The sequence below is a fragment of the Ctenopharyngodon idella genome, chromosome 9, assembly GCF_019924925.1.
Source record: "Ctenopharyngodon idella isolate HZGC_01 chromosome 9, HZGC01, whole genome shotgun sequence".
NCBI classification, from domain to species: Eukaryota; Metazoa; Chordata; class Actinopteri; order Cypriniformes; family Xenocyprididae; genus Ctenopharyngodon; species Ctenopharyngodon idella.
The window spans coordinates 9,770,620-9,795,583 of NC_067228.1; the positions used below are offsets into that span (position 1 = coordinate 9,770,620).

The 24,964-nt window shown below is 37.3% G+C and overlaps 1 long non-coding RNA gene across 1 annotated transcript; it reads right to left on the minus strand.

Moving 5' to 3' along the window:
* Positions 1 to 17,452: 17,452 nt before the first annotated feature.
* LOC127519103 (uncharacterized) lies at positions 17,453 to 22,006 on the minus strand. Its single transcript, XR_007931724.1, has 3 exons — positions 21,849 to 22,006; positions 19,749 to 19,889; positions 17,453 to 17,773 (listed from the first exon to the last, which is right to left on the minus strand). It is a non-coding gene; the product is annotated as an uncharacterized LOC127519103 (long non-coding RNA).
* Positions 22,007 to 24,964: the final 2,958 nt, after the last annotated feature.

The window sequence follows — 24,964 nt, forward strand, 5'->3', positions numbered from 1 at the left end:
AAAAAAAAAAAAAAAGTGCTTCTTAGCTCATAATCATAGGGGAACCACTTTTGGCAGCACCTTTGTCAAATGGTGCTATGTAGAACCCATAAGAGGTGTCATCGCATTTTATTTCTTCAACAAAAATGGTGCTAAACAGCACCAACAGTGGTTCTTTGGCTCGTAAAGAACCTTTAAAGGGGCTTAACAGGTTCTTTGTATGGCAGTGGTGCTATATAGCACCTTAACCACCCCAAAGAACCGCTGAAGAACCATGCAGGGGCTTAACAGGTTCTGTATATGGTAGCGGTGCTATATAGCACCTCAGTCATCCCAAAAGAACCAGTGAAGAACCACTGAAGAACCACTGAAGCACCAAAAGTTGGTGCTATACAACACCTAAAGTGCTTCCCCTATGATTACAAGCCAAAGAACCACTTTTAGTACTATATAGAACCTATTTTTTTTTTTTTTTTTTTTTTAGAGTGAATTCTGGCACTGCTGACAAAATTGTTTTGGTGAGGCATAGCACCATCTTGTTTTGTTTACACCTGACCCTCACGTATAAATTGACCCAAACAGGTCCCGACTATGTCTGCAATGTAGTATAGGTAATATTAGTGTGCGGAATAAAATTACATTACAACTCTCTCGTACCTGACATTTGTATGCCTGGGTTTTAGCATAGAGGAGCCATGCAAATGTTCTGTTAGACATCACCATGATAAACCATTACCGCCTGAAAAGTGCTTTAGACGGCAATCGGATTAAAGTTCTTGCACTTATACCTGAATTGCATTGCAACCACCTTAAAACTTAATATCTCTGATAATCACAACACAAGATGATAAAGCATGATTATTTGTGTTGTGTGCTTGTGCATGACAGATTCTGCTCTTTTCCTCGCAGTGACATTTTATGGTATTGTCACTGGAAATCCAATATTGTAAGAGGGTGTGATCAGTAATGTCTTTCTTTTTTTCCCTCTCATAGCGAGTCAAATCACTTTTCTCAAGCACATAATTGAGTGTGATAGACGCAATCCATCATTCTCCCAGCTCTCCCCTCTTTACCTGTGACATTCTGTATAGATTTTCCTATGAAGAGAAATGATCAGAATCTCTGGATCTAAATATGACCTGATCTCTCCAGCTGTGGTTTACTGCCGATGTTTTTGTACTTGTTTTTTTTCTAACAACCTCTGCATTCTGCACTAATATGATTCATATGATTGGATAATATGCTCTAAATTAGGATCAAATTAGGTACTTTTATGTTACTCATGTGTGAACATGAACTGAAAATAATGGGAAATGAAAGGGTTAGTTCACCCAAAAATGAAAATTCTGTCATTACTCACCCTCATGTGGTTTCACACCCGTAAGACCTTTGTTCATCTTCAGAACACAAATTAAGATATTTTTGATAAAATCCGATGGCTCAGTGAGGCCTGCATTTGACGGCAAGTTAATTTACACTTTCAAACGCCCAGAAATGTACTAAAGACATAAAAAAAAATTAAAAAAAATCAACAATATCTAGTGACGGGTGATTTCAAAACACTGCTTCATGAAGCTTCGAAGCTTTACGAATCTTTTGTTTCGAATCAGTGGTTCGGAACGTGTATCAAACTGTCAAAGTCACGTGATTTCAGTAAACGAGGCTTTGTTACGTCATAAATGTTTCGAAATTTCAATGGTTCACCACTGGGGGGCGTGACTTTGGCAGTTTGATACAAGCTCTGAACCACTGATTTGAAACAAAAGATTCGTAAAGCTTCAAAGCTTCATAAAGCAGTGTTTTGAAATCGCCCATCACTAGATATTGTTGAATAAAGCCATTATTTTGTTTTGTTTTTTTGGCACACAAAAAGTATTCTTGTCACTTCATAATATTAAGGTTAAACCACTGTAGTCACATGAACTGTTTTACATATGTCTTTAGCTCCTTTCTTGGTGTTTGAAAGTGTAAATTAACCTCACTGAGCCATCCGATTTTATCAAAAATATCTTAATTTGTGTTCTGAAGATGAATGAAGGTCTTACGGGTGTGGAACGACATGAGGGTGAGTAATTAATGACAGAAACTTCATTTTTGGGTGAACTAACCCTTTAACTCCAGCAATTGTTCAACCAAAAATAAAAGTTCTGTCATCATTTACTCACTATTCCACACCTGTATGGGGTAAGTACTTTTTTTTTTTTCTCTCCATTATTTCTTAAGATTCCTCAAATGAGGAATCTTAAGAAATGCAAATGAGTGAGTGAACTATTCACTTAAATCTGTGAATGGCTCTGACTTTAGGTAACTATCGTCGACCCTCCCAGACTGCAAATCGGGGCAAAAATCTGGACAAAAGTCACATAGTAGTGTATTCCAGTCTTTACAACCCTACATAGCCAGACCTTTTCCCTACAATGTTACAATTCTTTAAATATAGTCTATTGTATAAAGAATCACCTTTAGAGTCACATTTACCCTGAAAATATACTGCAACTGTCTGCATTAATGAACCAGCTAAACCGGGGGAAAGGCAATGGTGTTCTCTTTCACAACAGAGCAATGGGATTCTATTTTCGCATTGTGGAGCCGAGCATCTTCGTTTCCATAAATGCAGAGATAAATGTTGTGCTTCATCATGTGGCAAGAAAAGTGTATGGTGCTAAAGGCGATAGAAGGCATTTTCCAGACTACGCAGCCTGGTGTTACTGAAAGCCCTGTCGGTACATCAGCACGCGTTGCGTTTGTGATTGAGTGGGCCCGGTATAGACCACTAAGCAGAGGAAGAGTTCCCCTGAGAGCTTTCATTATAGGACGCATATTACATTCCCTGCAGTGGAGAGATGAGGCGCAAAAGCCACCAAGCAGGAGTCTTTCATTTTCCCTCAACGTGCCCATCGATATGCCTCTGCCTACAGGTAACCTATGGGCCAATCTCCAGAGCAATCTCATTGACTGAATCCCATTACAAAATATAATTTTTGAATCTAACAGAACGATCGCCACCAAACACTTTAGCATTTCATGTTGGATATTTTCCCGGCTGCTGTGGTTTTGAGCAATGCTGTAGTCTGCTAATCTATAAAAGTGGAACTAAATCTCATTACATATATCTATATATATCTTGTTGGATCTACAGATGTTAGGGATGTGAACAAGTTTCCTGCTGAACACTAGAACTGGTCGCCCGATTCAGTAAATAGGCTGGAATGCTTTTGCACCATCCGAGCAATTTCTCATTCAAGCAAAATGGGTTCAGAGATATATAAAGTAGATCCTCACTGCTGGCCTTTTGTAGAATCTAAGAAAAATTGTGTCATTTTACGTTTATTCTCAAGTGCTCTCTGCAAATGAAGTAACAGACTGAAATCCACATCTTGCAATTCTCAGTTCTAGGTTGTGGTGGATGCAGCAGATTACTGCAATCTGACATACTAAGTGATACAGCATTTTATTAAATCTTCCCTTCATTTTCCATCTTCTGTAATGATATGCAGTTTGTCAGTATCAGGGTAGCACATTTTGCTGTTTACTGGTAGTAACTAGGGTTCATGGATTGGCTAGTTACAGTATCACAGCCCTGTAAGCCCCTGCTGTTATATTCTGTTACTACATCATCTGGCAGCAACAAGCATTTTTCTCCATTGACAGCCATTCAAAAGTATCTGTGTATTATGAAAAACAAATTATATAAATCACAAACATTTCATTAGATTATAGAAGATATTTTATCAGTGCACTTAAAAGCATGAAAATCTTTCTGTTGCCTTTGACATCAGAGCTCATAGTCATTAGTGAAGGGTTGTTCTCTTATGCTGCCATCAGCCTTGTCATGATGTAATTTTCCTGCATTAGTCACATAGTTCTCATGGAACTATTTATTTATTTATTTATTTTTAATGGAACAGTTTTTTATTGAACAAGACAAACAATTTGTGCAATGGAATTTGCAAATTGGTGCAGTTGCTGATATTTATATGGCCAAAAAGAAAGATAAAATTTTGATAGCTTAATGTAATGTAATGTAAATCAATAAGATCTTTATAACTGTAGACTACTTACATAAAATGCATATAAATATCAGTTGTCACTCTGTATCTCCCAAATATCTCCCATTAAAATGCTTTAGTAAGATGATATTTAAATGCTTATGATCAAAGCTCTGCAGTTTTTTTTATTATTATTGTGAGGGATAACATAATGCAATACATCAATGATTGGGCAATTTACAAATAGACGTTCCTCAAAATCCTGATGTATCATATTTGATACTCACTTTTAACATGATTTTGTTTTATTATGTATGGATAATTAAGTAAACCTAATATGCTTCAGTCCAGTAAGTGTTCATCTCGAAATATTATAAAAAGCAATTAATCGATAATACGATATATCACGTTAATGAAAATGCACGATATTGTTGCAAAATACCGTGAAAAATTATTTATTACTAATTATTCAAACTATTATAATACATTTTAAGAATACTTTCCCCGTCAACCGAGTAAAATGCACAACACCGCTGTATGCTGCGTCAAAAGGACACGCGCACTGTGTAAACAAGCCCAGCATGCACGAGAAGCACATGGAGACACACTGAATGAAAGTGGACGTTCACTCTCTGACAGCAGAGGGCGCTGATGCAACAGCAGAAATGCAGCGGTTACCCCGGAAACGCCATAAACAAAGCAGCTGCGCCACTGAACAGTTATTTAAAATGCTTCAAATTAGCCATTCACTTTTTTGTATTCTCATTGTTGTTCATCACAGCACCAAATACTTAATACTTAAAGACTTAATAGGCTAATTATTTTCAAACTTAAACATTTTTATATTTCAATCTGGACTACAACATGCCCTGTGCTCATTCTTTAATCTTGGTTAATGCATTAACTAACGTTAAATAATGAGACCTTATTGTAAAGTGTTACCTCTTGGTCTTTATAATTCTTTTGCACTTTAATCTGTTTGAAACATTTTACTTTATATATTTTTTGTGTATTGCACTATTGTATTTAAATGTTCAGAGTTCTTTTTGTTATAAGAAAAAGAGTTCTTAAACCTGTTATACTATGACACCACTTTTTTGTAACTTTTTTAAATATCGTGATAAAACCGTATACCGTAATAAAAGCTTCAGCAATTATCGCAACATGAAAATTAGATACCGTCACATGCCTATTGGCAACATAAAATAGCAATATAAAAGCTATTTTATGCTTAATTTATAAAAATCACAAACCATTTTACAGCAAAAAGACACAACCATGACCTGAAAGGGGACATTTTAAAACTAAAAGGCCTTTTAACTTGCTTTTGGTCAGGTTTTCCAGCAACATTTGGATCATGATGATAATTTAGAGGCCTTAGAAATGTGCATATCAATATTCACCAAGTATCAAGTTATCATCCTGGAAAGAAAAATGGTTATTTTGCATTTGCAGTCCAGTTTTGCATAAAAAAATGTCTTACGCCTTGGCAATATGATTTAACAATGAGTCATAAAAGATACTGAAATTAAATTCACTGCTACTGCTTCCAGTTTGTGCTGGAAATGGAAGGTCAAGTGGAGTGTCCTGCAGTAAATGCACATTCTGCACACAGTATGCATACCAAATATACGTATGTGTATTATTCCTATATCTGCAGTATGATATCATGTATACATACATACCTCGGTACCATACTTGATTACTCCACCATCCACATACTCGCTGAGCATTTGAAACACTCACTTCCAATGGGAGGGTTGTCATCAGTTCAGAGGGAGGGGGAGACTGTTGAACACAATGTCTCATTAGTCTGAATAGGGAATGATGCCCGTCTCATTTTATTCATCACACCTGGAGAAATGTAACAGAGGTAAACTGTGGCTACAGAATCGTCTGTCAATTTACAACGGCTGCTTTTTGTTTATGCTTTCTTCCTGCACATACTTCTTTCTCCTGACTCCTTTCTTTCCCTTTTTATGAAGGAATAGTCGTTAGAAATGTTCTTGTTTCTCTCGCTTATTTTAAATCACGCAGCCTCGTTTAAGCGGAACGGCTAAAGCGAAGAAAATTACCCCAATTATTTCTCTACCACAACAGGACCATTCTCTAGGTCAGCTCCATCCTCAGGTGCTGCTTTTAATCACAATTAGCAATCAGGAAACAGCCGTCATGCAAAGCCGTGGCAAGACGTGCGTTTGCATGTTTGTCTTGGTAATTACTGCGGATCCTGCCTCTGTTGCACCAATGTGAAGTGATCTGATCTCCAGACGTTTGCTGCCTCATCCTTCTTTCTTCGTAATTGTTCCATGAATTTTTTGAAGCTCACACATTGCTCTTTGTAAATGAGATGAGTCTCTCTCTGCTCGCTCATGTGCATGTGATCAGCAGCGTTTGATTGGGATTTTAAGGCCTATCAGCTCCATTCTTCAAAGGCCGCTTTCTGTGCATACTTGAGTCCGTTTGACGTCAGAGTTCAGTTTCAGTTCAGTTCAGTTCACTTTTTTGGTGCTCAAAAAGTATTCTCTGAAGCGACAAGAATACATTTTGTGCGGCAAAAAAACAAAATAACAACTTTTTTCAACAATAGTGATGGGCGATTTCAAAACACTGCTTCATGAAGCTTTGAAGCTTTACGAATCTTTTGTTTCGAATCAGTGGTTCGGAGCGCATATCAAACTGCCAAAGTCACGCCCCCCAGTGGTGAACCATTGAAATTTCGAAACACTTATCACGTAACGAAGCCTCGTTTACTGATATCAAGTGACTTTGGCAGTTTGATATTATTGTTATTTTGGTTTTTTTGGTGCTCAAAAAGTATTCTCTGAAGCGACAAGAATACATTTTGTGCGGCAAAAAAACAAAATAACAACTTTTTTCAACAATAGTGATGGGCGATTTCAAAACACTGCTTCATGAAGCTTTGAAGCTTTACGAATCTTTTGTTTCAAATCAGTGGTTCGGAGCGTGTATCAAACTGCCAAAGTCACGCCCCCCAGTGGTGAACCATTGAAATTTCGAAACACTTACCACGTAACGAAGCCTCATTTACTGATATCATGTGACTTTGGCAGTTTGATATTATTGTTATTTTGTTTTTTGGTGCACAAAAAGTATTCTCGTCGCTTCATAACATTAAGGTTGAACCACTGTAGTCACATGAACTGTTTTAAATATGTCTTTAGTATCTTTCTGGGCATTTGAAAGTGTTAACTGTCTTGCTGACAATGCAGGCCGCACTGAGCCATTGGATTTTATGAAAAATATCTTAATTTGTGTTCCGAAGATAAACGAAGGTCTTACAGGTGTAGAACGACATGAGGGTGAGTAATTAATGATTGAATTTTCATTTTTGGGTGAACTAACCCTTTAAGTTTTGGTGGTAAAAGGGACAAAATGAACAGCGAAAGGTTTTCTTCTACTGAATCCTCCACTTTATTCTATTTGCCTATAATGTCTGAGTAACATTATGATTGTCATATTTTGTAATTACATTTTTCGGGTTACATTTATGCATTTGGCTGACACTTTTATCCAAACTAAGTGACTTACATTGTACTCAAAGTAGTTATATTTGATTTATTTATTAAAACAGCCTAAATAATTGTCAAACAAAACTTCAAAAGATACTTTAAAGCATTTTTTTCCCTCATTCATTCACAATCATGTCATTCACAAGCTTTACAGTTCTTCTCTACATAATTTGATAGCTGCACCAATAAATGTTTGACCCTCTCTTCAAATTTGTATGTATAGAATACACCGATCAGGCATTACATTATGACCACCTTCCTAATATTGTATTGGTCCCCCTTTTGCTGCCAAAACAGCCCTGACTCGTCGAGGAATGGACTCCACCCCTGAAGGTGTGCTGTGGTATCTGGTACCAACATGTTAGCAGCAGATCCTGTAAGTTGCGAGGTGGGGCCTCCATGGATCGGACTTATTTGTTCAACACATCCCAGAGATGCTTGATTGGATTGAGATCTGGGGAATTTGGAGGCCAAGTCAACACCTCAACTCGTTGTTGTGCTCCTCAAACCATTCCTGAACCATTTTTGCTTTGTGGCATGGTACATTATCCTGCTGAAAGAGGCCACAGCCACCAGGGAATACTGAAAGGGTGTACATGGTCTGCAACAATGCTTAGGTAGGTAATAACCTCACTGATTCATCAGACCAGGCCACCTTCTTCCATTGCTCCGTGGTCCAGTTCTGATGTTCACGTGCCCACTGTTGGTGTTTTCGGCGGTGGACAGGGGTCAGCATGGGCACCCTGACTGGTCTGCAGCTATGCAGCCCCATACGCAACAAACTGCGATGCACTGTGTGTTCTGACACCTTTCTCTCAGAACCAGCATTAACTTCTTGAGCAATTTGAGCTACAGTAGCTCGTCTATTGGACCGGACCACACAGGTCAGCTTTTGCTCCCCACGTGCATCAATGAGCCTTGGCCGCCCATGATCCTGTCACCGGTTCACCACTGTTCCTTCCTTGGACCACTTTTGATAGATACTGACCACTGCAGACCGGGAACACCCCACAAGAGCTGCAGTTTTGGAGATGCTCTGACCCAGTCGTCTAGCCATCACAATTTGGCCCTTGTCAAACTCGCTCAAATCCTTACGCTTGCCCATTTTTCCTTCTTACACATCAACTTTGAGGACAAAATGTTCACTTGCTGCCCAATATATCCCACCCACTAACAGGTGCCGTGATGAAACGATAATCAGTGTTATTCACTTCACCTGTCAGTGGTCATAATGTTATGCCTGATCGGTGTATATGGCTCATGCATCCATCTCTAACATAAAGCCAAAAAGCTTCCTTGGTGTCTGGCAAGCAAATAACCCAAGACGTGGCCTCTGTGAGCGCTAGTGCCAACAAACAGCTCTCTCGTAGGGCATGAGTCACACCTTCCATGCTGCAGGTGGGTGATGAGACACATTTCTGCACAGACAGCCGGGAGAGACTATGTGTGAGAGGAGAGAAGCCCATTCAGTCATCCTGGGTCAGTATCATCTTCCTCTTCCAGGTCATCACCTCTATATACTGCCTCATGGAGATCAGCTGCTCAGCTCCAATACGTTTCTGAATATAGTTGTCAGTCCAGAGAATGTTTCTGTCTTTACACATATCCCATGAGAACAAGCGATGAATGGAAATTTATACAATGAAAAATGCAAGGCATGGGGAAATATATTCAGTCATGAACTCTACTAATAATGCCTTCATGGCTACAGATAAATATCCTTACAAAAAAAGCCAAAATGGCACATGCTGAAGCAAAAACAAAACAAAACCTCCAAGGAAACCACACACTTTCTTTTCTACAGCACAACACTATGTGCTGTAAACACAAGTGTTGGGGAGTAACTAACTAAAAGCAGGGACACTCATAACTTTTACTAAATCTTTCAGATGTGTGGATTTTTTACAAGCTTTTTTCCACAACAAAGTGTGATTAAAAAAATAAATAAATAAATAAATACATCAATGTATTTGTCACATCAAGCATGCAACCTTGCAACAGAGTGAGCTGAACAAATAAACAAACTCTCTCATATAACCATTCATTAATAGGTAATGTATTATGAATGAGTTAACCTAATAAATGTTGTAAAAAATTTTGTTTACGATACCTACATTTCTTCGGACACTGCAATAGGTCATGATGACGTCACACTCATCTTTTATAAAAATATAAATTCAACATATAACAAATAATAGTAAATACAAAGTAAGTGTAAAATCTACCACATATTCTGCAATTTTATTGGTCACACAGACGTGATCACATGATACAAACTGACAATTAACTTTGGAATGCAGTGAAATTCACATTTGCATTTACGATTTCCGGTATTTGCATGTGTATGTCAATGGAACAAAACGTGTAGTGTTACCGCCCATAAATGTTAACATATTAACAGATTATTATTTTAAAAGACATTCCACCTAAATCCGATTCAGTGTAATTCTTAGGTTACTTAGTAGCTTATAGTGTAGCTAAGCTTGACTTAGCTACACTATAAGCTACTATAATCATACTTTCACTCGTATGATTATCTTATGGCTTCTCAAGCTACAGTTTCAAAGTAGCTTCCCCAGCACTGGTAAATACAGTCTTCCCTCAGATCTATGACTCCCTGTACTCCCTCTATAGGGACAGCAGTGTCAAAGATGGAAGATTTCTTACAGCTTGGTGGCTAGGGCTGAGGATAGGCCGCCCACTCTTTCTGTGCCTTATTGGTCCAGTTTCCTTTAGAAAATGAGCATCAGCCTAAAGCAAACTCTTGGGAGTTCCCTCAAAGCAGTAATATCCCTGCAGGATAAATGTGAATGTCCTCTGACAGCGTTATTGGGTTTTTAACACCATAATAACCGCTTCAGCACTGGGTCTCAAGTCAACATTTCTCCGTCTATGGCCTTTCGCTAAAACAAAGTGGCTTTAGTAATTTTAGCGCGAAAGCTTATGTCCAGTAATTGTAGGATTGGAGCCATTATGACTAGGCCTAGAGCCAGAGCGAGCTGCTAATGCACATCATTAGCATGTCGCTCCCGCTTATAAACAGCCATCTGACCACTGTGTTGACTGCATGTTTGCGTCTGTGCTCTAACAAAGTGACGGCATTGGATGTGTGATGTTAGCGACTATTCATTGCCATTCTGCTCAGCCTCAAAAAGCCCCGCCAGCCAATCTGACAAATTATCCCAAAAATCTGAAAAATGAAATCAACCATGACATCAGTTAATTAATTTCCCTACATATTATCTTCTCATATTTTGAAACTTTTTTCTAATCAGAAAACAGAAGGTTTGTGTCAACTTTTTTGCTGATTTTAAAATAACCTCACTTATTTTTCCATATATCAAATGCACATGGATTGTGATCGGGGTGTAGCAACCTAAAAGATCAGTGTTAATTAATATAATTGACATATATTATAGTTTATAGTGTATATTTTGAATGTTTTTATTTTATATTTTCCGTTTTCATTTTAGTTAAAGTTTTAGTAATTTCTTGTGGGTTTTTTTTAAATGTGTATATTTTTTATAAATTGTTTCAGTTTTAGTTATTTAAACTGAATGAAAACGAGAAATAATTTATGGTTTTAGTTAACTGTAAAAACCCTGGGATAAAAGTCATATTTAATTTGACAAATGAAAACAAAGCTATGGGGAATAGAATTCAGCCTGCTCGATAGTTTGTACATCATCTAATTAATATTCATGGGTCAAACTGATAAGGTTTATAATATGGCCCCTCACTTCTCATATTCTTTCTACATTAAAATACATAATCTCATCCTCTCATTTCCTTTCCTCTCATCCAAACCACGGGCAGACGCCAGTAAACAGACATATTCTTTAACTCTCATTGCAACTGTACCTCCAATTATACCCCTGCTTCAGACGAGCCCGTAGCGCTAATGGTGGTGCACACACATACAGCATTATTACGTAAATATACCCACAGACAGCATAAACACACAATCATGCATCTTAGTGCGAGCTGGAGCCCCGTGGATCATTAGCGCTTTTGAAGACATGCTTAGCTCCACACTTTGCACAATTTACCACAGAGTTTTGTTTACTCTTCCATACAAAAGAACTGCTGCATACCGCACTAATAAATAATACATTTTCAGAACAAATGGACAAAAACTAAACAGACGTGACGAAATAAAGTCATAAAACCTGTCTGTTATATGCAAATCTTGAGTTTTGACTTCAAGACAGGTAGGTTTGTCAGTTTGTTTCTTGTGGCAAACTATACAGTTTAAATTACATTTATTTAGACGTTCTAAACATTTGAGTACCATATGTAAGCAATAAGGTACGAGAGGCTGTGCTGTATCATGAATAAGTCACGACTGAAGGGCGTTGTTAGGCATGACGCAAAGCAGCTTTTATAAAATGGTTACCACACAATACAAAAATTAAAGCCAAAAATATGTATCAGTGCAACTTTCATGAAGTAAACTTTTTCTAAAAGCCTTCCTTCCACTGGAAGGTTGTGAACAGCAACAGAAGGTACATTTTTATGCCATTAGATGGCGGCAAAGACTGTCTTTGTCAGTAGCGAAGACTTTTATATTGAAAAGACAGAATTGTTTTGAAAACGGAACACAATTGACAAATGCTTTGACTAGCACTGTCAGTCACGGGAAAACCCCTTAAATGTTAAAAGGACAAGATAATACATCGGACATTTAAACAGATTTTTATTATGAACATAGGACTGACCTGAAGGAAAATGCTAAATCTGAATGCAGGTAACAAACTTGCTCAATCGATCTCTTTCTCACAATACTCTTCTAGTTCTACATAATACAGTAAGCTTCAATGAACAATATCAACTGAGAAAAAACAGTTTACGTTGCTAAGAGTGGTTGCTAAGGGTGTTGTGTAGTGATACACAGAACCATTGGGTGAAGCGGTCATAGCTGTGTTTTATCGTGAATAACAGCTATTTACCAATCAGAATCAAGGACAGGAACTAACTGTTTTATAACTATAAATAAAGGCTTTAGATGACATGAAATTGCTTTTATGTCTCCTTCAATGTCAAAATCACTTATGCCCTTGCAGTATACAGATGCGCGTCGGAGGATTATATATCCTCATTCATATATTCTCATATATGTTTGTTCTGAGCATTTGACTGCAGATTGTTTTGTCAATGAAGCACAGTTTAATGGAGACTTCGCAAAGAAACTTTTGTTGAAAGATGAAGCAGCCAACTGCATTGGATCTGACAGCAGTTACATCTCAAACTGCAAGTTAACAATTTCAGAATGGATTTTTTAATGGATAATGTTTTAAAAAAAAACTCATGTGCAAGCCTTAAAGAAGTCGCCCTCTAAAAACAAATCAATTCAGACAGCGGCTCAAAATGAGGGTTGAAAATAATCATTCTGCATATTTTGTTTCTGTTTTATTTTTTATTTAAAAATATAATAATTTTTATTTACATTATAGGTGAACCTCATGGAGCATTAAAAATTTAATAATAATAAAAAAAAAGGAGCCCTTTTCGGTTGTGAAAGCCTCGTTGCTGAGGGAATCGCTTCAGCGAATGATTCAAATGACTCACCCATAATCCATTTTGATTTCCTCATATCCAATGTTTATTCATACTTCCAACTAACATTCAAAAACACTTGTGACTTTATAAGTTCTCGTTTATTATTCCATGGGTATCAGACAGTCCTGCTGAGAGCTCTCGAATGAGATGAATCATTTCTAATGAAGAACTTACAGTCTGCACAGGCTTGTGTTACTGCTAAAGACATCTATCTGCTGTAATCCAACACATATTCAAGTTTTTCACTAATTCCTCCAAGAATCGTTAGTGCCAGTGTAGAAATTATGCCCTCGTACACAATTTATGGCAACAATACAATGTGTTGTGATAGTTAGCCATAAAACTGAAAAGGCAAGAGGGTTATTTTTGTATTGTTTATCTTGGAGGGGCTAATTGAAGTGTCACAATTCATTATACAGGCTGTGTCCTCCACCCGTCCAATGGCAAAATGACAGTATCAATCTCCCTCTGTCTCCTCACGTCACTATCCTAGCATGACTTTGTGGAGAAGTACAAGTCTGTCTCTATTCAGATAACTCTCCCTTCATCTTTTTAAACTTGGCTCTTAACAATACCAATGTCATGGGTTCAATTCTCAGAAAATGCAAGAAAAGCATTAATTATTTTTTTACCTTTTATTCTCTGTTTGTCGCTTTGGATAAAATCATCTGTCAAATGCACAAATGTGTACGCGTGTGTTGTGACGTCAAAAAAGGCCAGATGTTCAGATGAGTTTCAGCATATTATATAATTTTTTACATAAAGGGCTGTGAGTATGGGAAGGAGAAAATGCTGTGAAAGTCGATCTTTGTAAAACAGCTGCATCCTTGGAAGATGGCTGTCTGAAATGACAAACTTTCAGCGACTGGTTGAGCAAACAAGTGTTCCAGACACTCATAGAAATGCCAATCCATCCAAAGGTAGGCTCCCCCAGGCTTCAAACTATCTTTTGTTCTTGAATTGAAATTATAACACATAATTTCAGCCTGGTTTCCTACCCAAGCTTCATTTGTTATTGCCAAGCATCTTGTGATAAAACTGGATATGTTAAAATGTCACAGAAATACAGTGCTATCCTACACTAATGAGGGGTATGAAATGTTATTGCTTTTCTCATCTGCAGATAAATCAAAGGTGATGCCATGTTAATCCAGGCTGATAGACTGATGACATGGCTTCCTGACAAATGGCTACTGTATGTTGCATTCGCTCTTCTGCTGTTCCACAGTCCTGTAATTGCCATTTAAAAGTTTTAAGGGTTAAATTGATGGATGTCAGTCTGAACAGTGCGTTACGTCCTTCCATTGCACTTTAATTTATTCTGACATCAATCATTTACCCCCGCGCGCTTCGTTACGGACAAACTCTAAGAGATGGAGAGAGCGCTCCAGGTTTTGTCCTTGTACCAGAAGCACTGTAATATCAAATCCTGTTCTCCAAAGCTCTCTACCGAGAAGCCTGAACAAATGAATGTGAGCTTTTATGTCTTGAGGTGATAAGATAAAAACTATTTAAACTCCATTTCACTATTTATTTATTTTTTTGCAGATATGTAGTACAAACCAAGTAAAACCTATAGGCATACAACTTTAGCAAAAGCAGGACTTCATTTGTGTGAATTTGATCCAGCACCTATTTTAGAGGTTCCCTTCCCTACGCTGTAAGAATTTTTGTAAGAAATGTATTCTATGACATGAATATCAAAGTGAAGTATAATGATATACAGTATGGTTAAAGGGTTAGTTCACCCAAAAATTGTCATAAATTACTCACCCTCATGTCATTCCAAACCCGTAAGACTTTCGTTCATCTGAAAGATTTCTGTTCCTCCGTTGACAGTTCACGCAACTACCAATTTGATGCTTCAAAAAGTTCATAAGGAGATCATAAAACTAATCCATATGAATTGAGCGCTTTAGTCCAAAGCCTGGACCGCTTTATATGATGAACAGACTGAATTTAGGCTTTTATTCACATATAAACATTGATCAGCAAACATAAAGCTCAACTGTACTTGCTTGATGCACGAGAACAAATCTCATTGGTTCTTGCGGTAGCTCAAACGTGCTGCTTAACACAAGAATGAACCTCATTGTCTCTCTCACGTCAATCAAGCATGATTGATGAATGCGTTGATGAATGTTTATATGTGAATAAAAGCCGTTAAATCTGTTCTTCATATAAAGTGATTGTGTCCCTTCAGAAAATTTGGACTAAACCGTTCAATTCATATGGGTTAGTTGAAAGTCAGCGGGGTCCAATGTTGTTTTGGAACAATGTTTTTTTAGTATTATTTACATACTATTTTTAGTTTTTATTAATATTTTGAGTTAACTTTTATTTTTATATTTTCAGTTTTCATTTACATTTTAGTTTAATTTTTAGTAATTTTACAGAGATATATTTACAAAAATATAATATGGGAGGAAAAATTATATTTGTATTGCATTCCCACAAGAAACCTTGCGTTCTCTCGCAAAACATTTGCATTCTCTTGCAAAAGTAGTGTGTTCCCTGAGGCACTTTGCATTCGTATGGAGCCCCTAAAGGGACATGATGAAAAAAATTTGAGATAGTAGGAAAAATTATACCTCCATACTTTTGCGTTCTCTCGCAAATGTGTTGCGTTCCCCCAAGATTCTTTGCGTTCGCTCTCAAAACTTTTGAGTTCTTTTCGAGCGAACGGGGAAAAGCAAAAGTTTTGCGAGGGAACATAAAGGTTTTGTAAGCGAAGTCAGCAAAGTTTCTCTGGGAAATTTCAAAGCATTGAAATATATTTTTTCCACCCATCTCTTATTTTTTCCATCACTATGTCCTTTTAGGAGCTCTGTATGTTTGCTTGCAAAATCAATGAAATATATTTTTTCCTCCCAGCTCATATTATTTCGAGCACAAAAGTTGAGAAACCAAAGTTTCTCAGTGAAACAAACGTTTGCATGAGGATGAAATATAAATTAAATATAATTTTTTTCTCCCATCCCAATTTTATCGTCACCATATCCTGTTATGCGCTCTGCATAATTTTATTATGTGCTTTTGTTATTTTTATTTGTTTTTGTTTAAATATTAATATTTAGGTTAAATGTACTTTTATTTCAGTTTAAGGTTTAGTTTTAGTGTAGTTTATGGTGAATTATCCTTTTAAGTACTGCTCAACAGTACAACAAACCATAGATTTTAGAGTACACTGCAGTTCCACTACAGACCTCCAGGGTTGAATGTGTGTTTCCCCCTGCACAAGTTTTTCTGTACATCAGACAATAACATATGCATGGCGCTATCATGACCATGAGTTTGATTGCCGGGGATTGAATGAACTGATAAAATATGTACAATGAATTACCTTGGATAAAATTGTTTACCAATATATATAAATGCAAAAGAAATACATACAGATCACTAGCCTTTGAGAATAGATATAGAAATAAGAGTAGAAATAGAAAGGTCATGCATTTTTTTATTGCTGCAGGGCAGTGACAAAAAAAAAGCTAACCATCGCTATTGTACAATGAGTTGTTTTCTGCAGCATTGTGCAGCTGAAGTCTTCCTGTGCAAACCTTTGCTCCACTTTGTTTGTCTTCCTTTACTAGCAATTAGACTCATTAGTCAGAGTGTGTGTGATACAATCATGAATTAGGATGCTCATTAGTAGAAAGAGCGCTGACGAGCAGGATCATTTTACTGATGTAAGGTGTGTAACGTCTCTTGTCTCCGTACTGATGACTGTTCTAGTGGGACATGGCATAGACTAATCTTTCTTTGCTCACTCTCAAACAACAGAACACTTTCAAACCCTCCTGGAAAATCCAACTTATGCTAAAGTTCTGAAATTTAGGAGACCATCTTGGACCAGCAACAAACCATCTGGTCATAGCAACTCAAAGTGATCAACGTAGTTAGTTAATGGCCAGCTAGAAACCATCTACTGTTCCAAAACACAGCTAACTGTTGAACTGCTGGATTTTCCAACATGGAATACTCTCTTTACTGTAACTTTTAGGCCTAATAACACAGTATTATCACAAGGATATGTGTCATACCGAGCTTTGACAGTTCTCTCTCTGGCTCTGAAATAGACAGCAATAAGGACTGTCTTTCTTCCTGAGGTAATGGCAGCTCTGCTCCTAGTCTCACCTGTGCTCCTCTGAGTGAGGGTTATAGTGTTGCACGCTCCCCTATTGCTGCAGGCTTCAGTGATGCTAAATTACTGCCACTACTCAGCACCAGAGAGAAAGAGAAACCCAGGCAGCGCTCGCAGAACTCTCAAATCCTTCATAATCTTGTAATTATGGAAACAGGAGAAGGACAACAAAGCAACCAAAAAAGCTTGGAGAAAAAGGACAGGAAGAGAGGTGAAGGATCAAGGCAAGTGTTCATATTAACTCATAAAAAGCTCTTGATTGCTTTTGTTTTTATCATGCTGTCCTGCAAACGCACAGACATGCTTCTCTCCGACTGCCGTGTTCTATTTTAGCTCTTTTGAGTATTTCTCAAGCAAATCCATTGCCCTATAAATGTTTGCCCTGGGTTCTGAAGGAGTTACCATGGTTACTGCTGCTCTTGTAAGTTGGTAGACAGGAAGGAGGCTTGAGTTAAGCTGTCCGTCCGGGGCTACAGGCAGACTCAACTCCACCTTGAGGATGAGGAAAATATTGCAGTGTTTTTGCCTATATCAAGAGTTTTCTAACTGCAGTCCAGGGACCCCCAGGAGGCCTGCAAAGTGGTCAGCAGAAAAGTTCAGAGAAAAATAGTATAATAAAATGAAAAAGTTGAAATGTGCAGAATTTGACATTGTTACTGTTTTTGCTGCTTTCTAAAGACTGATTAGAAATAATTAAATTAATCACAATTATTTTATTCTATTAGCCATAACTATGGCTATTAATAATAGTAATTAATAATTGTGATTGATTGTAAAATAATTATCAAAATGGACTAATTGTGAGTAATAATTGTGTGATAATTTAATAATAATAACGTTATTATTATTACTTAATTGAGTAATATTTTTTTCTTTGGTTTATATGTCAACTAATGTTGAAAAAGATATTAAAGATCTTAATAGAAAATTAATATTTTCTAGATATTTTACAGATATTATATTTTTTGCCATTTATAATATTTTACAATATAATATTTTATACATATATAAATGGAATAATTGTAAATAATAATTGTGAATAATAATTGTAATGTATTGTGAGTAATAACTGTGAGAAATATATATTTAAATGGAATAATTGTAAAAACAATAATATTAATTATAATAGTGAGTAATAATTGTGATTAATTCGTTTTTGCTCTGGTTTATAAAAGATATTAAAGATCTTAATAGAAAATAAATATTTTCCAGATATATTTTTTGTAGGGATGCACCGATACCATTTTTTAAGGACCGAGTACGAGTACCGATATTTTTTTCTAGTACTCACCGATACCGATGCTTATACATTTATTAATTTCTCTCTCTCTCTCTCTCTTTTTTTTTGATGTTGCAGTTTTCCAAGCACAACACAGTGAGACTAATGAATGTAGGACAGCTTCTTTATTATTACTCTAATGAAAAAAGTAATAATTTTTATGTGCTTGTCACAAACTTAAAGAACAAAAATTTCACAGTGTCCAATAACCTTCAAAGGGCATAATTACCAATATATATAATTGTTATATAAAAAGAAATTTACAAACAAATTACAAACAAATACTATAGAGATACAAATTAAATAAACTTGTTTTTCAGATACAGTAGGTTTATTTACCATGTATACATATATTTAGCATCTTTTGTTGTTTTATGAACATTAATGACCTTTAAGACCGAATCCATGGATACTGACACATATCCTGTTTTCACCCAAATGTTTACGTCGATTTAAGCCATAACCGACTGTATATTTACATGAGATACTCCACACGATGGACATTTTGACAACTGTGTGCGCATTTGATCATTCAGGCGTGAGAACTGATCGCGCGCTGTCTGAGAAAACTGGGATCGCGCGCAAGAAAGAGAGAGTATTTTCCACAACTCTATTTTTACGAGTACAAGTACATGAGCTTGGTATCGGTGCATCCCTAATTTTTTGCAATTCATAATATTTTATACATTTTTAATGTGGAATCTAAAAGTAAAACCAATGTCCTAAATGTCATGCACTCCTAATATTCAAATGCTGCGTTATGTAAAATAAATGAAAAAAATATGGTTTTGTGTGAAAAGTAGAGGGTCTAAACTTTGTAATCATACCACCTCTGACTGTTAATGTTCCATGGGGACTTTTAAATATTTAAGTAGATATATTTGAGTGCGATTGTAGTTCTAGGTTCTGTACCGAGTTTACAACATGAAGAGATTAAACAAGTTGTATCATGAGACATCAAATATGTTCTTGATCATTTAAGATAAAAGTGCTTGATGTATATTAAAACATATAACTTTCCTTCCAGTCCAAAAACAAAGATGTCTCATTGTGAACATCAGACAAATGTGTTCTGGCTGCTGTTAAAGGAAATAGGCTACTCAATGTAGAGACCCAGAAATGGCTTTATTTTATGCATAAAGCCATAATGCATGCTGCTTATGAGTGCAATGTGAAACAGTCGTATGATTCTCTCATCTTTTGTCTAATGACCCCTGTGTTACTGTTAACATTCACCTCCATCTTAAGATGAACAAAAATGTACTGACTGCAGTGCTGTTGTTCCCTTCACAGCTGAACTGTGTACTGCTGTGCCGCATTCTCTTTGCACATGTTTGGTCCATAGGGATGCCTTCTTGTTCTCTCCCTCCTCTCAACTCTTGATGCGAGTGTCTCTGAGCTCCAGCCACCTGTTGAACCGACAGAATTAAAGAAAGATGCACAGATTATTAGTCACTGTATTGAGCCTGATGTTAATGTAATAGAAAGCACTCTAGAGGATATAGATAATGAAAGCAGGTTAGCGTGGGGTCCGCACTTTAAGACAGTTGAACCTATTAAATTGTCCCTTACAGTCTCGTTTTCATTTGCGTACAATTAAGGTCTACTTACTCCAGCCTTCCTCCACAATGTCTGGGTGTACACTCTAAAAAATGCTGGGTTAAAATGGACAAACCCAGCAAATGGGTTGTTTTAACCCAAATGATTGCCTCTAGTAATTATGTCCGATTTTTAATTTCCAACCTATTTGGGGTTCATTGTAAGCAAGCCATATAGTAATTTTTAAACAATAGTTGGGTTAAATAAAACTGCCCAGTACGTTGGGCAAACATTTAAACCAACGTCTGGGTTAAAACTATCCAATCGCTGGGTTTGTCCATTTTCAACCCTACTTGGGTTGTTTTTAACCCAGCATTTTTTTGAGTGTATAATGCACTCTAAAAAGCATTGGACCTGGTGGATTGGTCTGTTGACTGACGTATCTGGTCTGCTGAATGATAAAGTCGTGTATGCCTGAGATCTGTCTAAAAATAAAAGGAGTTTCATAGCCTTGTGAATTTCTCCAGGGGAGGTGCCATTTGAAAAGTGCCCTGTAAAAGTTATGCTCACTATGACAGGCGTATATGCCTGGGGTGGTGGTGAAATTGACTTCAATATTGCTGTTAGTCAGTAAATAGAGCATTGCGAATATTGGCTGCTATTTTTACATTTTCAGAGATCATCTGAAACGATCATCTTATATAAGACAATATCCTCACGTACTTGGAAGAGAAGGCCTCTTCAAGACAGTTTCACAATGACAAATGATTTATAAAACATCTAAAAATAAAATGTAATTATTTTTTTCTCACGTGCACTTTCTAATCTTACCGTTTGTACTGAAATGTCTGTCTTATCTTCCAGGGTCATACTGTGTTTCATCTCAAATAGAAACAAAGAAAAATATGGGTAACCAAACAGTTGATGGACCCCATTAACTTCCATAGTAGAAAAAAATACTATGGAAGTCAATGGGGTCCATCAACTGTCTGATTACCGACATCCTTCAAAATATCTTCATTTGTGTTCAGCAGAAGAAAGACACTCTTAGGTATGGAACAACTTGAGGGTGAGTAAATGACAGAATTTTAATTTTTGGGTAAACTAACCCTTTAACAGTGAGATTTTAACCATAAGCTGAATGTAACCTCATCATATGACCCTGAAATTTGGGATTCTGACTGAGTATGGAAGCTTGTGCAGTACGTCTGTGTGTAAACATAACAGAAAACTGATAGACTGAACAAATAATGCAGTTCAACGATTGGGATTTCTTTGCTGTCGCAAGAATGCAAACAGGTGAGGACTCCACTCTTAATACTTTACTCCAACTGCTGTACATTATTCTGTGAGATTAAATAAAAAATTTTTTTAAAAAATGCCCCAAACAGACTGACAGGTCCGTGAGTAACGTCTCTCTGGAGTGGTGCACTGAAAAGGGAGTAATTTCATTTCATGTGTAAATATCTGCTTGGTCTCGGCAAGTGTAGATTCCCCAAAAGCTGAGCTGACAGCCCAGACAAGCAATTACTGTTCTTTGTGTAGTTTACAGGTGATGGACACGGAGCAGAGAACCATAGACCAGACGTGGCTCGCAAACGGCCTCAGACTACCTGCGAGAATCAGTGTGCACATCAAATTCAGAGCGTTCTGACAGGGAGATGAAGTGTGTTTGTCTGCATTTCCATACGTGTCGAGACTGCAATCGAGCTATATGCACACACAGGGAAGATATCTGTTTCGGGTGTAATGTCATGTTCAGGAGTGTATAGACCGTCTCCTGTGGTGGAGTTGCTTTCACTTGTCAGCATGCTTGTTTAAGAACTCACCTGTAAAGGCTCAGATCATCTCCAGATTAAGGTTGATACTTTCTGCATGTATATACCCAGCATACTAGAGAAAGGAAATGAGGTGGAAAGAGATTATCCCATCCATTGATCATTGCTGCTCATCTCTTCATCCTGAATTTTACTCACATGCTGCCTGTGCGAAAGGTCTTTTTGCATAACATGATATGGCAAGTTTCCGTGGCTGTGCACAGTGCGGTCATGGATGTCGATTGCATATGGCAAGTGATTTCTGTTAAAGAGACAGTCACAGAAAAAAAAAATGTGTATGAATAGGCTAAATAAATTTAACTTTAGCTGGGCATCTTGAATTGCCATACTAAATTATTAAAAATAAGCTTCCCTTTAAATAGAAATATTAAGTATAGCTGCATCCGAAATTGCATAGTTGGACACTTTACTATCCCATGAGGCCACAGGACAGCATTTGTGAATGGTAATAAATGCAACTGATGCTTGTAGGTCACATGACAGATTTAGTACGTCCGGATTACATTCATACTAAACATACTATACTGTATAACAGGGGTGTCCAATCCTGTTTTCTGGAGGGCCACTGTCCTGCAGAGTTCAGCTCCAATCCCAATTAAACACACCTGAACCAGCTATTTAAGGTCATAAGATGCATTCTCGCCATATCGTAATTATTGTAACTATGAGATTCTGGCTCGTAAAAAGCGCTCAGATTTAGGAGGAAAACGAGACAAAAAAACAGAACACTTTTTTTTTTACAGTGTGATCAGAAGATACAGTTAAAGTTATGTCCATAGTCTAGTGCAGGTGTGGGGAACGCTGATCTTTGATCACTGATGTCACTGCCATTACACAATAGGCTGAGAGGTGCCGCACGTGATTAAGTTAGTCGTTACGCTTTCTCCAATTGTAAGAGATACAGACCCTCTCATTTCCCTAGAATATACAATCTCTGGCTAAACTCCTTTGTAAGTTGTAAGCTGGGAGTTTTCTGAAAGCTCCCACATGTACCACGTGGCCGCTATACCACCTGACCACTGTAGATTCATTTAGATGTTGACCGTGGTGCCATAGAAACGCATAATTCCCAGTCCGAGGACTTGAACAGCTCCGAATATAATGTCACGTGTTGTCATCTCAAGATTACGGTAATTACGCAGTGGCGTGAATGCAGCATTAGAAGATTAGTTCATTTCTGAATGAAAATTAACTGACAATTTACTTACCCCCATTTCATCCAAGAGGTTCATGTCTTTCTTTCTTCAGTGGAAAAAAAAAATTAAGGTTTTTGAGGAAAACATTCCAGGATTTTTCTCCATATGGACTTCAATGGGTGTAATCTAAATTTCTCCTTCAACTTCAAAATCCTTCAACTTTACTTTTTTTTTTTTTTTTTTGGCTTAATCTTTGCACATTCGCTTTGTAGACACTGGATCGGTACTTCCGCCTACGTCACACATGACCTTTGTAACGTGATTGCGTCATGTGTGCGGATCGCAGAGCTAGTGCAAGGCGAGCATTTGTTGTTAAAAAGTATATACATTTTTATTTTTTTTTAGAAAATGACTGATCGTTTCGCTAGATAAGACCCTTATTCCTCGGCTAGGATCGTGTAGAGCCCTTTGAAGCTGCATTGAAACTGCAATTTGGACCTTCCATCCGGCGAACCCCAGTGAAGTCCACTAAATGGAGAACAATCCTGGAAACTTAATTTCTTTTCAACTGAAGAAAGAAAGACATGAACATCTTGGATGACTTATGGGTGAGTAAATTATCAGGAAATTTTCATTCAGAAGTGAACTAATCCTTAAACTAGAAACTTCCAGGCAGGTGGGTTGAGGAAAGTTGGAGCTAAACTCTGCAGGACAGTGGCCCTCCAGGACCGAGTTTGGATGCCCCTGATATACAACATACTTTTTTTAACATCTGTGAAGTAATTACTAATTCAAAAGAAGTACTGACTCAGAAGGCATGCCATTTCGGACGCAACCTATGGTTTTTGATGTGGTAAGCTTGACTTATGAATATTAATTTGGCTAATATTTGCACAATAGTCCTAAGATATTTTTTGAAAAGCAGGCAAGTGGGTGCTGACCAGTGCTTGTGTGTTTATTTTAGTCTGCCACCAATGCAACCAGATGCTTCTTAGTCTTAAAGTTGTCGTTTTACATGGCTGGTTACAAACTTTGTACTGCGGCCAAGAAAAACTAAGTTCTTAAAATATAATGATTATTTCCCAAAACGTTTTCCAAGCAGAAATGCCCACGTACATTTTGAATATGTTCTAACAAATCGTATATTTCTTAGTAATGGCAATTTACTTTCAGTTTCTTGTCACAGAGTGCTGTCTGATTGCTGTTTAATGAAATACTTTCACAAAACGTGTCCTGCGGGAAATGTCCTGGTGCAGCACCGGCAGAGCAAGAATCCTTGATAAGGTAATTGATAGATAGAGTGTCCCACCTCCCCTCCATTGAGCTGAAGAGTGCCGCCCCCTTCTGTGCATAAAGGAGCATTATGGGTGAAGCTGGAAAAAGAGAACATTTTTTGTTTTGGGTCATTTCCATTACTGTGATTAATGAACTAATTACCGAGATGGGAAACGAGAGGTGAGGTGTGCGCACGCATGCGGATGCGAGTGTGTGATTGTTAACCTGAAATAGTGGAGCACATAAACACAGACAGCATTACAATAATGTTCAGACACCTTCTGCTGATCTATAGCCGTCTCTGACGTAATGCAGTTTGCCGATAAATACACCCACCATAATATCGTTACAGTATGTTGTCATATTGTCATACCTTTACATCAGTCTGTAACAATTGCAGAAGTCCTCGGGAGCTGGTCATCCAGGGGATTTATGTACAGGCTGAAATGAACACTCCAGGGAAATGGCTCCATAAATCCAATGAAACTTACATTTGTACCAACAGTAATCACACAAACCCAAAACACTTTTATGGATCCCCTCTGACGCCGGTTTAACTTCAGCCCCTAGCAATGGAAGGGTTTGTAGGTACATGAAGTATGGTTCTCATTAAAATTTACTTGGGAACATATGAGCTTTATGAAGGAATAATTGAACATCTAGTTAAGAAACAGACAAGAGCCCTGTTATTTGTTT